This window comes from Salvelinus fontinalis, chromosome 2 (genome assembly GCF_029448725.1).
Source record: "Salvelinus fontinalis isolate EN_2023a chromosome 2, ASM2944872v1, whole genome shotgun sequence".
NCBI lineage: Eukaryota > Metazoa > Chordata > Actinopteri > Salmoniformes > Salmonidae > Salvelinus > Salvelinus fontinalis.
This window is the reverse complement of record NC_074666.1, coordinates 92,827,450-92,843,464: the sequence shown is the minus strand read 5'-3', so window position 1 is coordinate 92,843,464 and position 16,015 is coordinate 92,827,450.

Here is a 16,015-nt window from a genome sequence, read left to right as displayed (position 1 = left end):
AACTGATCCTAGATCAGCACTCCTACTCTTTATGAATACTGTGACAGGTGACACTTCCAGATGAGGCTCATGATTTATAAGTTATAATCTTTAAGCATAAATGAATGTCATTAAATGAACTGCTTTGCCATGAACAGATATATGAGATCTTAACTTAAAGGTACTATATAGACTTTATGGTCATTTGAATGGGGTTGAACATCCATCCCATCAGATTGTGTAAAGTATTTTATGAGTTCAGAGAAATACTGACTTGGATGTATCTCTCTGACCTCACCCTGCTGAAACACACTCAAGTCAAGACCACGTAGCTACAGTTAAAGATTCACTATTCAGAAATCGTTCCGCCATTTCCTGGTTGATAAAATTGTAATAGTTCGCCTAATTTCAGTTTATGTGACAAAACAAGCAAGTACAGTGTAGAGAATCATTGTACCATCTAAACCGCTGTTGCCCAAAGTTACATACTGAGCTAAAGTCACAGCCAATGATGGACTGGCCATCTGGAGCACCGGGAGGTTTCCCAGTGGGCCGTTTGGAAATTGGGGCCGATGCAACGCAAAATATAAATAACTCCAGCCCCCGCTTAAATAAAAGAGAAGAAAAGGTTGAAGTCCCTTAAGGCTGATGCAGACAAATGTTTTAAAATAAAAAATTATTAATTTGCCGTTGTTACCAGTCAATCATCTCAGCCTAGTGAGCCTGAAGGCCCTGAGAGAGGAGAGAGAGGAGAGAGAGAGAGGAGAGAGAGGAGAGGAGAGAGAGAGGAGAGAGAGGAGAGGAGAGAGAGGAGAGAGAGGGGAGAGAGAGGAGAGGAGAGAGAGCAGAGAGAGGAGAGAGAGAGAGGAGAGAGAGGAGAGGAGAGAGGAGAGGATAGAGAGGAGAGAGAGCAGCCTAGTGAGCCTGAAGGCCCTGAGAGAGGAGAGAGAGGAGAGAGAGAGAGGAGAGAGAGGAGAGGAGAGAGAGAGGAGAGAGAGGAGAGGAGAGAGAGGAGAGAGAGCAGCCTAGTGAGCCTGAAGGCCCTGAGAGAGGAGAGAGAGCAGAGAGAGGAGAGAGAGAGAGGAGAGAGGAGAGGAGAGAGAGATGAGAGAGAGGAGAGGAGAGAGAGGAGAGAGAGCAGCCTAGTGAGCCTGAAGGCCCTGAGAGAGGAGAGAGAGCAGAGAGAGGAGAGAGAGAGGAGAGAGAGGAGAGGAGAGAGAGAGGAGAGGAGAGAGAGGAGAGAGAGCAGCCTAGTGAGCCTGAAGGCCCTGAGAGAGGAGAGAGAGCAGCCTAGTGAGCCTGAAGGCCCTGAGAGAGGAGAGAGAGGAGAGAGAGGAGAGGAGAGAGAGGAGAGGAGAGAGAGAGGAGAGGGAGCAGCCTAGTGAGCCTGAAGGCCCTGAGAGAGGAGAGAGAGGAGAGAGAAGAGAGGAGAGAGAGGAGAGAGAGGAGAGGAGAGAGAGAGGAGAGAGAGGAGAGGAGAGAGAGGAGAGAGAGCAGCCTAGTGAGCCTGAAGGCCCTGAGAGAGGAGAGAGAGGAGAGAGAGAGGAGAGAGATGAGAGGAGAGAGAGCAGCCTAGTGAGCCTGAAGGCCCTGAGAGAGGAGAGAGAGGAGAGGAGAGAGAGGAAAGAGAGCAGCCTAGTGAGCCTGAAGGCCCTGAGAGAGGAGAGAGAGGAGAGAGAGGAGAGGAGAGAGAGAGGAGAGGAGAGAGGAGAGAGAGGAGAGAGAGCAGCCTAGTGAGCCTGAATGCCCTGAGAGAGGAGAGAGAGGAGAGGAGAGAGAGGAGAGAGAGGAGAGGAGAGAGAGAGGAGAGAGAGGAGAGGAGAGAGAGGAGAGAGAGCAGCCTAGTGAGCCTGAAGGCCCTGAGAGAGGAGAGAGAGGAGAGAGAGCAGCCCATTGAGCCTGAAGGCCCTGAGAGGGGAGAGAGAGGAGAGGAGAGAGAGCAGCCTAGTGAGCCTGAAGGCCCTGGCAGCAGAGAGGAGAGAGAGGAGAGAGAGCAGCCTAGTGAGCCTGATGGCACTGGCAGCAGAGAGAGCAGCCTAGTGAGCCTGAAGGCACTGGCAGCAGAGAGGAGAGAGAGAGGAGAGAGCAGCCTAGTGAGCCTGAAGGCACTGGCAGCAGAGAGGAGAGAGAGCAGAGAGAGCAGCCTAGTGAGCCTGATGGCACTGGCAGCAGAGAGGAGAGAGAGGAGAGAGAGCAGCCTAGTGAGCCTGAAGGCACTGGCAGCAGAGAGGAGAGAGAGGAGAGAGCAGCCTAGTGAGCCTGAAGGTACTGGCAGTAGAGAGGAGAGAGAGGAGAGAGAGCAGCCTAGTGAGCCTGAAGGTACTGGCAGTAGAGAGGAGAGAGAGGAGAGAGAGCAGCCTAGTGAGCCTGAAGGTACTGGCAGTAGAGAGGAGAGAGAGGAGAGAGAGCAGCCTAGTGAGCCTGAAGGTACTGGCAGTAGAGAGGAGAGAGAGGAGAGAGAGCAGCCTAGTGAGCCTGAAGGCACTGGCAGCAGAGAGGAGAGAGGAGAGAGAGCAGCCTAGTGAGCCTGAAGGCACTGGCAGCAGAGAGGAGAGAGAGGAGAGAGAGCAGCCTAGTGAGCCTGAAGGCACTGGCAGCAGAGAGGAGAGAGAGGAGAGAGAGCAGCCTAGTGAGCCTGAAGGCACTGGCAGCAGAGAGGAGAGAGAGGAGAGAGAGCAGCCTAGTGAGCCTGAAGGCACTGGCAGCAGAGAGGAGAGAGAGGAGAGAGAGCAGCCTAGTGAGCCTGAAGGCACTGGCAGCAGAGAGGAGAGAGAGCAGCCTAGTGAGCCTGAAGGCACTGGCGGCAGAGAGGAGAGAGAGGAGAGAGAGCAGCCTAGTGAGCCTGAAGGCACTGGCAGCAGAGAGGAGAGAGAGCAGCCTAGTGAGCCTGAAGGCACTGGCAGCAGAGAGGAGAGAGAGCAGCCTAGTGAGCCTGAAGGCACTGGCAGCAGAGAGGAGAGAGAGGAGAGAGCAGCCTAGTGAGCCTGAAGGTACTGGCAGTAGAGAGGAGAGAGAGGAGAGAGAGCAGCCTAGTGAGCCTGAAGGTACTGGCAGTAGAGAGGAGAGAGAGGAGAGAGAGCAGCCTAGTGAGCCTGAAGGTACTGGCAGTAGAGAGGAGAGAGAGGAGAGAGAGCAGCCTAGTGAGCCTGAAGGTACTGGCAGTAGAGAGGAGAGAGAGGAGAGAGAGCAGCCTAGTGAGCCTGAAGGCACTGGCAGCAGAGAGGAGAGAGAGGAGAGAGAGCAGCCTAGTGAGCCTGAAGGCACTGGCAGCAGAGAGGAGAGAGAGGAGAGAGAGCAGCCCATTGAGCCTGAAGGCACTGGCAGCAGAGAGGAGAGAGAGGAGAGAGAGCAGCCCATTGAGCCCAGCGATACCAGTTCAACTGTTAGTCAAGGTTTTGCAGCTGAAGCGGTAAGACAGAAGACAATAGGGATAAGATAAGCAATGTTTGGGTTTGCTAGCTGGCTGTTTAGCTGTATCGGGTGCCTTTTGTTGAAACAAGCACTCGTCAATGTCACTTTTTGTGAACCAACCAATCACATCCTGAATGGGGCGGGACATTAAAAAAAGGTTGATGTGCAAACTTTTGAAATGTTGAACTCATTGTTATGCATGAATGGTTATGATTATTGACAAGTTAGTACTTAGCATTAAGAAATTAGAGACTAACCACCAATGTAGACAATTTTTCTTGCACAAGGATTTAATGACGGAACAAAACCTACACAAATTATAAATGTTGGTTGTGTATTTCTTAAACTGCTGTATGGTCCAATTGGAACTAATATTATACTAGTGGTATATAGTATACTATTATATGAAATTATATGAATATACTAACATTATATAATTAATATATTAATATAATACTAACATTATACTATTATATTACCATTATACTTTTTATTTAATGTTATAATATTATACTAATATACTAATGTATACTAATTACTCATCCAGGTTGAGGATAGTGCATCTGCAGTGGACAGATGTAGATTGAGCCAGAGCCATGATGCCTCTGCCACCCCAATGTTTTATTATTTTAAGAGGCCAAAGTCAGGGGACCTAGATGTGTTTTTTAGTTTCCGCCCCCAACAAAAGTGTAAAAAAAAGTCTGTGGTACAGAAGGTTTTCTTTTGTAAAGATGGGACCAACAGGAAATGGTTGTCATACAGTGAAGAGAACCATGCTTCATTTGTAAGGCATTTGCAAAGCCCACAGAGAGCAGCACTTCCATGAACGGAACGGCAGACTGGAGGAATATCCATCAGAGTGGAAGAGCATGAGAAGAGCTTTATGCATAGAGGTTATGCTGAGGCCTACTTTCTAAGGTCCTCCACAGGTAACATTGAGAGCCTGTTCATCGCCAGTCAGATGTCTGCTCATAGAGAGCAAGTGTGCAGAGGAAGGCAAGTGCTAGAGCGCATTATAGATGTTGTTAAAGGCAAGAGGGGTCTGAGCTACAGAGGCCTGCAGTCTGAAGCAGCCTATAGGCTAGATGACAGCAGCATTGACCATGGCAACTTTTGAGAGATGATCATTCTGCTGGGAAAGTATGACCTGTGTATGAAAGAGTATCTCACTGCCTACATAGAGAAAAGCAAAACACTGCATGAGTCTGGGTCAAGAGAGGGCAGAGGCTCTCTAATCACTCTATTATCAAAGACTACCATCGATAACGTCATTACCACCATCCAACACACAATGCAGGCCACCATAGCATGTGAAACCCAGGAAGCTGGTATGTTTTCAGTCCAGATTGACGCTACGCAGGACATTACAACACAAGATCAATGCTCTGTCATAGTCAGATATGTGACGAACATCATCCATGAGAGGCTTGTGGCTGTGCTGAAATGTGAGGCATCCACTGGACAATACTTTGTCCAGGTACTGAGTGAAGTACTGGAAAACATGAAGCTTGACATCAGCAAGTGCATTGACAATTCCACTGATGGAGCCTCCAGTATGCAAGGCCAGTATTAAGGCTTCTCTGCCCTGCTTTCTGCAAAGTCCACCAATCAAGTGCATGTGTGGTGCTATGTCCACATTTTGAACCTTGCTTTGGCAGACACAAAAGAGAGTGTCTTGGCAAGTGGGTCACGTTTTTCTCTCACTAACAACATAGCTGTGTTCTTCTGTGAATCCTACCAGAGGATGAACATTTGGGAGAAGGAGAGCAAGGACCTAAGACACAGACGTCTTGCTCCAATTGGAGACACGCTGGTGGGCTAAAGACAGTGCCTTAAAGAAGGTCTCTGGAGCTTTTGGAAATCCAGATGAGGGTCTGTATGTTGATGTCCTTCTCACTCTTTCAGCCATACAAGATCAGAAAAACATCACCACTACTGCACGGGTCAGGGCACAAGGATACATTGAGGGGCTCTTCTGGACCCTAAACTTTAGTCAGCTAACATCTAGTGCCAGTGGCCTTCCACAGACAGCCCTTCCAGAACTAAGCAAATGTTTGATCAAATTTGACAGCAGAGCAACGGTGGCCAGTTTACAGAGTGAGCTCATGAGTCTGGCAGAACAGTGGACTAGGTTAAAACAATCGGGATTTGAAGAATACACAACCAGGACTATGGAGGATCATGGACCTGAAGGAAATGAAGACGAGGTGGAGATGGTGAACAATGTTAATCTTGCAAGGACTGTCCAGTGTGTTGCTACTGTATTCTTAGTCAGTACAACCTATTAACTGACGCATACCACATCCTGGGCCTTGCTTACAAGTTCCTACTTACCTTGTCAGTAACCCAGGTAACTTGCGAGCGGAGCTTCTCTACACTGAAATTCATCAAGAGTAGGCTTAGGAACACTCTATCTCAACAGCACCTGGAGGCGTTTATGCTCAAATCAAATCAAAGTTTATTTGTCACGTGCGCCGAATACAACAGGTGTAGACCTTACAGTGAAATGCTTACTTACAGGCTCTAACCAATAGTGCAAAAAAGGTATTAGGTGAACAATAGGTAAGTAAAGAAATAAAAACAACAGTAAAAAGACAGTGAAAAATAACAGTAGCGAGGCTATATACAGTAGCGAGGCTATACAACTAGCTAGGCTACTGAGTGAGATGTTTTAATGGCCCTGGACAGTGAGCCGGTTATAGAAGGCATTGCTGAGAGAAGTGAGCTGCTGCAGAAAATACTAATTTAAGGAGGTAGGAAATATGTTTATTTTAATTTTATTCTATGACTTGCCGAGTCACTAGTCTTTCCACCAACAAATTTCTTCCTGTATTATTTATTTTACTGGTCAGATGGTTCCAGAGATTCTTGCCACCTTGCTGCCAGTGCCATTGTGCCAATATGTGCTCCTTCTAGCCAGCCGCCTCCTAAGAGCAACACGTTCCCCTTGTTCTATTTTACATCTATTTTACTAAAGTTATTGTTATAAATATTGTTCAGTAATCTTGTTTGCATAAAGTGTGGGGTGGGTTGTGTGGGTGGTGGTGTATTGCTGGGGGGGGGGGGTTTGGTGGGCTAGTCTGAGTCAAAAAAGTCCAGGGCCATTTTTCATTCCCAGTCCATCCCTGCCCAGGGGTAGAACCTCCTCTCTCCCCAGGGGTAGAACCTCCTCTCTCTCTCCAGGGGTAGAACCTCCTCTCTCTCTCCAGGGGTAGCAGCTCCTCTCTCTCAGAGGTAGCAGTAGTGGTAGTCGGTGGTGGTGGTTGTAGCTGTAACTGGAGTGAGGCCTGTCCAGGGGCTTTTCTAGGATTTGAAGACATTGGGGGCTTAGCCCAAAGTCAGTATGGGGGTCCGGGGCATTTCAACAGCTAAATGCATGAATTTGGTGCACTTTGAGATTGAGAGATTAGAACATTAAGAGATTAGATATTTTTCAGGTAACTTGCACCTTCCCACCTGCCACAGCAGACACTGTCAGTACTCAATTACAGTTGCTACTGTGTGTCTCTCTACTCTGGAACACTCTCTACTCTGGAACACTCTCTACTCTGGAACACTCTCTACTCTGGAACACTCTCTACTCTGGAACACTCTCTACTCTGGAACACTCTCTACTCTGGAACACTTTCTACTATGGAACACTCTCTACTCTGGAACACTCTCTACTCTGGAACACTTTCTACTCTGGAACACTCTCTACTCTGGAACACTTTCTACCCTGGAACACTCTCTACTCTGGAACACCCTCTACTCTGGAACACTTTCTACTCTGGAACACCTTCTACTCTGGAACACTCTCTACTCTGGAACATTCTCTACTCTGGAACACTTTCTACTCTGGAACACTCTCTACTCTGGAACACTCTCTACTCTGGAACTCTCTCTACTCTGGAACACTCTCTACTCTGGAACACTTTCTACTCTGGAACACTTTCTACCCTGGAACACTTTCTACTCTGGAACACTTTCTACTCTGGAACACTTTCTACTCTGGAACTCTCTACTCTGGAACACTCTCTACTCTGGAACACTCTCTACTCTGGAACACTCTGTAACTCTCTCTACTCTGGAACTCTCTCTACTCTGGAACTCTCTCTACTCTGGAACTCTCTCTACTCTGGAACACTCTCTACTCTGGAACACTTTCTACTCTGGAACACTTTCTACTCTGGAACACTTTCTACTCTGGAACACTCTCTACTCTGGAACACTTTCTACTCTGGAACACTTTCTACTCTGGAACACTTTCTACTCTGGAACACTCTCTACTCTGGAACACTTTCTACTCTGGAACACTCTCTACTCTGGAACACTCTACTCTGGAACACTCTCTACTCTGGAGCACTCTGTACTCTGGAACACTCTCTACTCTGGAACTCTCTCTACTCTGGAACACTTTCTACTCTGGAACACTCTCTACTCTGGAACACGCTCTACTCTGGAACTCTCTCTACTCTGGAACACTCTCTACTCTGGAACAGTTTCTACTCTGGAACACTTTCTACCCTGGAACACTTTCTACTCTGGAACACTCTCTACTCTGGAACACTCTCTACTCTGGAACACTCTGTACTCTGGAACTCTCTCTACTCTGGAACACTCTCTACTCTGGAACACTCTCTACTCTGGAACACTCTCTACTCTGGAACACTCTCTACTCTGGAACACTCTCTACTCTGGAACACATACATCTACAGAGTATTGCCAAAAATCACTCAACAACTTCAAACATAGACTCTGACCTGTCCAATGAGCCAAACTGATTCAAGAATCCCACAGTACACAAAGTCTCTCTCTCTCTCTCTCTCTCTCTCTCTCTCTCTCTCTCTCTCTCTCTCTCTCTCTCTCTCTCTCTCTCTCTCTCTCTCTCTCTCTCTCTCACACACACACACACAAATACACACACAACAAACAAAAATCAGTGTCAGGTTCTAATGTATCCTCTGGCCTTCCTGACCATTTAATGATGGATTCTAATGAACTGACGAATAAAGCTGATATTGTAGGGGTTTTAACAAGCACTTCATATCTGCTGGTTCAGTTTTTGATAATGGTAGAGCCCAGGCCTCTAATGTAAGCTCTGTTACAGTCAACTATGATATAGGCCCTCATGTGAACCATTTTAACTTTGAGCCTGTTTCTTATGCTGAGGTCTATAAAGCACTAAAGTCAATAGCCACTAAAAAGTCTGCAGGTCCAAACAACCTGGATCACTACCTCTTAAAGATAGCAGCTGGTATTATTACTGAACCTGTGACTCACATTTTCAAATTGAGTCTCTTGACCAATTCCATACCAGCATTTGGAAATCAGCTTATGTCCTCCTACTGCTAAAGTGGGGAGATCCCTCAGATGCTAATAACTATGGTCCTATCTCCCAACTCCCTATTCTGGCCAAGGTCTATGAATCCCTAGTGAACTCATAGTTAAAAAACGTCTTAATTGAAAAGAACATACTGAGCGGGGTTCAGTCTGGCTTTAGATCGGGGCACAGCACCACAACTGCAGCTATGGCAGTGGCAAATGACATCATTAATGGACTTGATAAAAAGCAACATTGTGCTGCTCTGTTTGTGGATTTATCAAAGGCCTTTGATTCAGTTGACCATGAATTGTTGCTAGCTAGACTCAGAAACATTGGTCTCAGTGAAGGGGCAGTAAATTGGTTTAGGAACTATCTTTCTGAAAGAACACAATGTGTATATACTGACAATTACAAGTCTAGCTTTCTTGAGATGAATAGAGATGTCCCCCAGGGTTCCATTTTAGCTCCTGTGTTGTTCTCAATTTGTATTAATGATTTGGGAAATGGGATGCAACCAGCAAAGTTACTTCTATATGCAAATGACACAGTCATATATTCATGTCCTCCTTCTCTGGTTCAGACTGTTGAAGAACTCCAGACTGCTTTTCAGTCACTGCAGGCCTCCCTTTATGGTCTCAAACTGGTCTTGAATATACAAATACATTCTAAAAATACATTGTTAAATACATTGTTAAATACATTCTAAAACATTGGCTGCGCACTTCACAATATGGTCTAAATAATCAATATTGTATATTACCAAACAGTGTCAGAAGTATAAAGTCAATAGTGGTAGTGAACAAAATGCTGCTTGTAATTACCAGTCTGTCTTTTCCACCACTCGTATCCTGATTAGCCTGTAAACCCACACACTAAAGAGGAAGACAAACAGCCTCACACTTGACCACTCACCCCCTTTCAACAATGAGTTGGCCGTACAGTCTTCAAGTCTACAAGACCAAGAGAGCTGTCAATAGTTTTGTGCCATCATCAATATGGCTTCTAAATGAATAGGCCTAATCATCCCTGAGACTAATGTTAGATTTTATGTTGTAAAGGCCTCATGATCCCTGAGACTAATGTTATATTTTATGTTGAAAGGCCTAATGATTCCTGAGACTAATGTTATATTTTATGTTGAAAGGCCTCATGATCCCTGAGACTAATGTTAGATTTTATGTTGTAAAGGCCTCATGATCCCTGAGACTAATGTTATATTTTATGTTGTAAAGGCCTAATCATCCCTGAGACTAATGTTATATTTTATGTTGTAAAGGCCTCATGATTCCTGAGACTAATGTTATATTTTATGTTGAAAGGCCTAATGATTCCTGAGACTAATGTTATATTTTATGTTGAAAGGCCTCATGATCCCTGAGACTAATGTTAGATTTTATGTTGTAAAGGCCTCATGATCCCTGAGACTAATGTTATATTTTATGTTGTAAAGGCCTAATCATCCCTGAGACTAATGTTAGATTTTATGTTGTAAAGGCCTCATGATCCCTGAGACTAATGTTATATTTTATGTTGTAAAGGCCTAATCATCCCTGAGACTAATGTTAGATTTTATGTTGTAAAGGCCTCATGATCCCTGAGACTAATGTTATATTTTATGTTGTAAAGGCCTAATCATCCCTGAGACTAATGTTAGATTTTATGTTGTAAAGGCCTCATGATCCCTGAGACTAATGATATATTTTATGTTGTAAAGGCCTCATGATTCCTGAGACTAATGTTATATTTTATGTTGAAAGGCCTCATGATTCCTGAGACTAATGTTATATTTTATGTTGAAAGGCCTCATGATTCCTGAGACTAATGTTATATTTTATGTTGAAAGGCCTCATGATTCCTGAGACTAATGTTATATTTTATGTTGAAAGGCCTCATGATTCCTGAGACTAATGATATATTTTATGTTGTAAAGGCCTCATGATTCCTGAGACTAATGTTATATTTTATGTTGAAAGGCCTCATGATTCCTGAGACTAATGTTATATTTTATGTTGAAAGGCCTCATGATTCCTGAGACTAATGTTATATTTTATGTTGAAAGGCCTCATGATTCCTGAGACTAATGTTAGATTTTATGTTGTAAAGGCCTCATGATCCCTGAGGCTAATGTTATATTTTATGTTGTAAAGGCCTAATCATCCCTGAGACTAATGTTAGATTTTATGTTGTAAAGGCCTCATGATCCCTGAGACTAATGTTATATTTTATGTTGTAAAGGCCTAATCATCCCTGAGACTAATGTTAGATTTTATGTTGTAAAGGCCTCATGATCCCTGAGACTAATGATATATTTTATGTTGTAAAGGCCTCATGATTCCTGAGACTAATGTTATATTTTATGTTGAAAGGCCTCATGATTCCTGAGACTAATGTTATATTTTATGTTGAAAGGCCTCATGATTCCTGAGACTAATGTTATATTTTATGTTGAAAGGCCTCATGATTCCTGAGACTAATGTTATATTTTATGTTGAAAGGCCTCATGATTCCTGAGACTAATGATATATTTTATGTTGTAAAGGCCTCATGATTCCTGAGACTAATGTTATATTTTATGTTGAAAGGCCTCATGATTCCTGAGACTAATGTTATATTTTATGTTGAAAGGCCTCATGATTCCTGAGACTAATGTTATATTTTATGTTGAAAGGCCTCATGATTCCTGAGACTAATGTTATATTTTATGTTGAAAGGCCTCATGATTCCTGAGACTAATGTTATATTTTATGTTGAAAGGCCTCATGATTCCTGAGACTAATGTTATATTTTATGTTGAAAGGCCTCATGATTCCTGAGACTAATGTTATATTTTATGTTGAAAGGCCTCATGATTCCTGAGACTAATGTTATATTTTATGTTGAAAGGCCTCATGATCCCTGAGACTAATGTTATATTTTATGTTGAAAGGCCTCATGATTCCTGAGACTAATGTTATATTTTATGTTGAAAGGCCTCATGATTCCTGAGACTAATGTTATATTTTATGTTGAAAGGCCTCATGATTCCTGAGACTAATGTTATATTTTATGTTGAAAGGCCTCATGATTCCTGAGACTAATGTTATATTTTATGTTGAAAGGCCTCATGATTCCTGAGACTAATGTTATATTTTATGTTGAAAGGCCTCATGATTCCTGAGACTAATGTTATATTTTATGTTGAAAGGCCTCATGATTCCTGAGACTAATGTTATATTTTATGTTGAAAGGCCTCATGATTCCTGAGACTAATGTTATATTTTATGTTGAAAGGCCTCATGATTCCTGAGACTAATGTTATATTTTATGTTGAAAGGCCTCATGATTCCTGAGACTAATGTTATATTTTATGTTGAAAGGCCTCATGATTCCTGAGACTAATGTTATATTTTATGTTGAAAGGCCTCATGATCCCTGAGACTAATGTTATATTTTATGTTGTAAAGGCCTAATGATCCCTGAGACTAATGTTATATTTTATGTTGAAAGGCCTCATGATTCCTGAGACTAATGTTATATTTTATGTTGAAAGGCCTCATGATCCCTGAGACTAATGTTATATTTTATGTTGAAAGGCCTCATGATTCCTGAGACTAATGTTATATTTTATGTTGTAAAGGCCTCATGATCCCTGAGACTAATGTTATATTTTATGTTGAAAGGCCTCATGATCCCTGAGACTAATGTTATATTTTATGTTGTAAAGGCCTCATGATCCCTGAGACTAATGTTATATTTTATGTTGAAAGGCCTTATTATCCCTGAGACTAATGTTATATTTTATGTTGAAAGGCCTCATGATTCCTGAGACTAATGTTATATTTTATGTTGAAAGGCCTCATGATTCCTGAGACTAATGTTATATTTTATGTTGAAAGGCCTCATGATTCCTGAGACTAATGTTATATTTTATGTTGAAAGGCCTCATGATTCCTGAGACTAATGTTATATTTTATGTTGAAAGGCCTCATGATTCCTGAGACTAATGTTATATTTTATGTTGAAAGGCCTCATGATTCCTGAGACTAATGTTATATTTTATGTTGAAAGGCCTCATGATCCCTGAGACTAATGATATATTTTATGTTGTAAAGGCCTCATGATTCCTGAGACTAATGATATATTTTATGTTGTAAAGGCCTCATGATTCCTGAGACTAATGATATATTTTATGTTGTAAAGGCCTCATGATTCCTGAGACTAATGATATATTTTATGTTGTAAAGGCCTCATGATTCCTGAGACTAATGATATATTTTATGTTGTAAAGGCCTCATGATTCCTGAGACTAATGATATATTTTATGTTGTAAAGGCCTCATGATTCCTGAGACTAATGATATATTTTATGTTGTAAAGGCCTCATGATTCCTGAGACTAATGATATATTTTATGTTGTAAAGGCCTCATGATCCCTGAGACTAATGTTGTATTTTATGTTGTAAAGGCCTCATGATCCCTGAGACTAATGTTGTATTTTATGTTGAAAGGCCTCATGATCCCTGAGACTAATGTTGTATTTTATGTTGTAAAGGCCTCATGATCCCTGAGACTAATGATATATTTTATGTTGAAAGGCCTCATGATCCCTGAGACTAATGTTGTATTTTATGTTGTAAAGGCCTCATGATCCCTGAGACTAATGATATATTTTATGTTGTAAAGGCCTCATGATCCCTGAGACTAATGATATATTTTATGTTGAAAGGCCTCATGATCCCTGAGACTAATGATGTATTTTATGTTGTAAAGGCCTCATGATCCCTGAGACTAATGATATATTTTATGTTGAAAGGCCTCATGATCCCTGAGACTAATGTTGTATTTTATGTTGTAAAGGCCTCATGATCCCTGAGACTAATGATATATTTTATGTTGTAAAGGCCTCATGATCCCTGAGACTAATGATATATTTTATGTTGTAAAGGCCTCATGATCCCTGAGACTAATGATATATTTTATGTTGTAAAGGCCTCATGATCCCTGAGACTAATGATATATTTTATGTTGAAAGGCCTCATGATCCCTGAGACTAATGTTGTATTTTATGTTGTAAAGGCCTCATGATCCCTGAGACTAATGATATATTTTATGTTGAAAGGCCTCATGATCCCTGAGACTAATGATATATTTTATGTTGAAAGGCCTCATGATCCCTGAGACTAATGTTGTATTTTATGTTGTAAAGGCCTCATGATCCCTGAGACTAATGTTGTATTTTATGTTGAAAGGCCTCATGATTCCTGAGACTAATGATATATTTTATGTTGAAAGGCCTCATGATCCCTGAGACTAATGTTGTATTTTATGTTGTAAAGGCCTCATGATCCCTGAGACTAATGATATATTTTATGTTGAAAGGCCTCATGATCCCTGAGACTAATGATATATTTTATGTTGAAAGGCCTCATGATCCCTGAGACTAATGATATATTTTATGTTGAAAGGCCTCATGATCCCTGAGACTAATGATATATTTTATGTTGTAAAGGCCTCATGATCCCTGAGACTAATGATATATTTTATGTTGAAAGGCCTCATGATCCCTGAGACTAATGATATATTTTATGTTGAAAGGCCTCATGATCCCTGAGACTAATGATATATTTTATGTTGAAAGGCCTCATGTTTCTTTTGATTGTTGAATATTACATTGACAGGTAGTTGTTTTGTCTCTCGTCTAGACAATACAGACTGGTTTCCTACAGGATCACTTTGGAGTGGATGCTGAGGGGAGAACGTCTCGGTCGACGCCAACGCCAGGTACTCCCAGCTTGTGTGGTCGCAGCAATTCAATATAAATACCCTGACCCCAACGCTGACCCCAAGCTGCGTTGGATTCCAGGAAGTAGAGGAGGCTCACGACATAGTATACAAATAAATGTTTTAAAGAAAGGATGTTGTATTCCTCACTTTAAACACATAATAAAATATAAACACATTGTAAAACATATAAAACAGCAATTACTGTCACTCAGCATTAATTATGTTCCGTTCATCACCAAGATATCCTGCTTGTTAAACAATTAGTGTTCAAAAAACATATTAATACATCGCATTTTATAAATAACATTTTGTTGTTGCATTTGTTGTTTGTTGTGAAGGGGCTGAGTCAGAGCTGCGGTTATCACTAGTACTAGAAGCAGAGCTGAGTGGATGGAAACAGACATCTTTTTCATCTAATGGTGTTTCTAATGAAGTGTCCAGGAACAAGACTGACAACTTCCTATAGGAGCGCCTCCCTACTGGGGTTGATACAGTCACGGGTGGGAGGAGTCCTATTTCCATCTCACCAATCACCTCAGGCAGGCAGGTTGTTCAAAATCAACTCATACAAACATTGTTAGAGCCACTTGTGTGACAACAGTTATGCTAAAATATCCTGAGATATATTGCCTGGCCTGGCAGCCCAAAGCCTGGACCCTGGGACAACTGTACTTGGTCTTGGGTGTGGAAGCCTCCTACAACCGAAGACAACAGACACCATGGTCACTATTGACCCCAACCATGCTGTGCCTACTGACCACCAGAGGAGGCTGGTAAGGGGAGGATGAACGGCTCATAATAAGGGCTGGAATGAAGTGAGTGGAATTGTACCTGTGTGTTTGATGTGTTTTATTCCAGCCATTATTATGAGCCTGAACTCCATGCCACCAGCCACCACTGCTGACCACAGATCAGAAACTAGACAAACAGTCTAACTGGCAAACCACGAATACATTAGTCTGGTCCCAGATCTGTGTGTGCTTTAGCCAACTTTAGATATACATGGCATGACAATAACAGTCAGAAGAGTTGGTTTGAACAGATCTGAATCAGGAAACTAAGAGTTGGTTCAAACAGATCTGAATCAGGAAACTAAGAGTTGGTTCAAACAGATCTGAATCAGGAAACTAAGATTTGGTTTGAGGTTGTCAAGGGTGTCAATCATTTGGGACCTCATTGTATAGTTCAAAGTTACAGATATTTTGAAACTGGATCTATCATAATGATTCTACATGTTATAGTATGAACCTGGATCATCATAATGATTCTACATGTTATAGTATGAACCTGGATCATCATAATGATTCTACATGTTATAGTATGAACCTGGATCATCATAATGATTCTACATGTTATAGTATAAACCTGGATCATCATAATGATTCTACATGTTATAGTATGAACCTGGATCATCATAATGATTCTACATGTTATAGTATGAACCTGGATCATCATAATGATTCTACATGTTATAGTATGCCATGGCCTTTACTGGCCAAAGGTAATGTTATGTTTATGATATACTATGGGGTTGTGTCGCTAGACTTTGACCAGATAT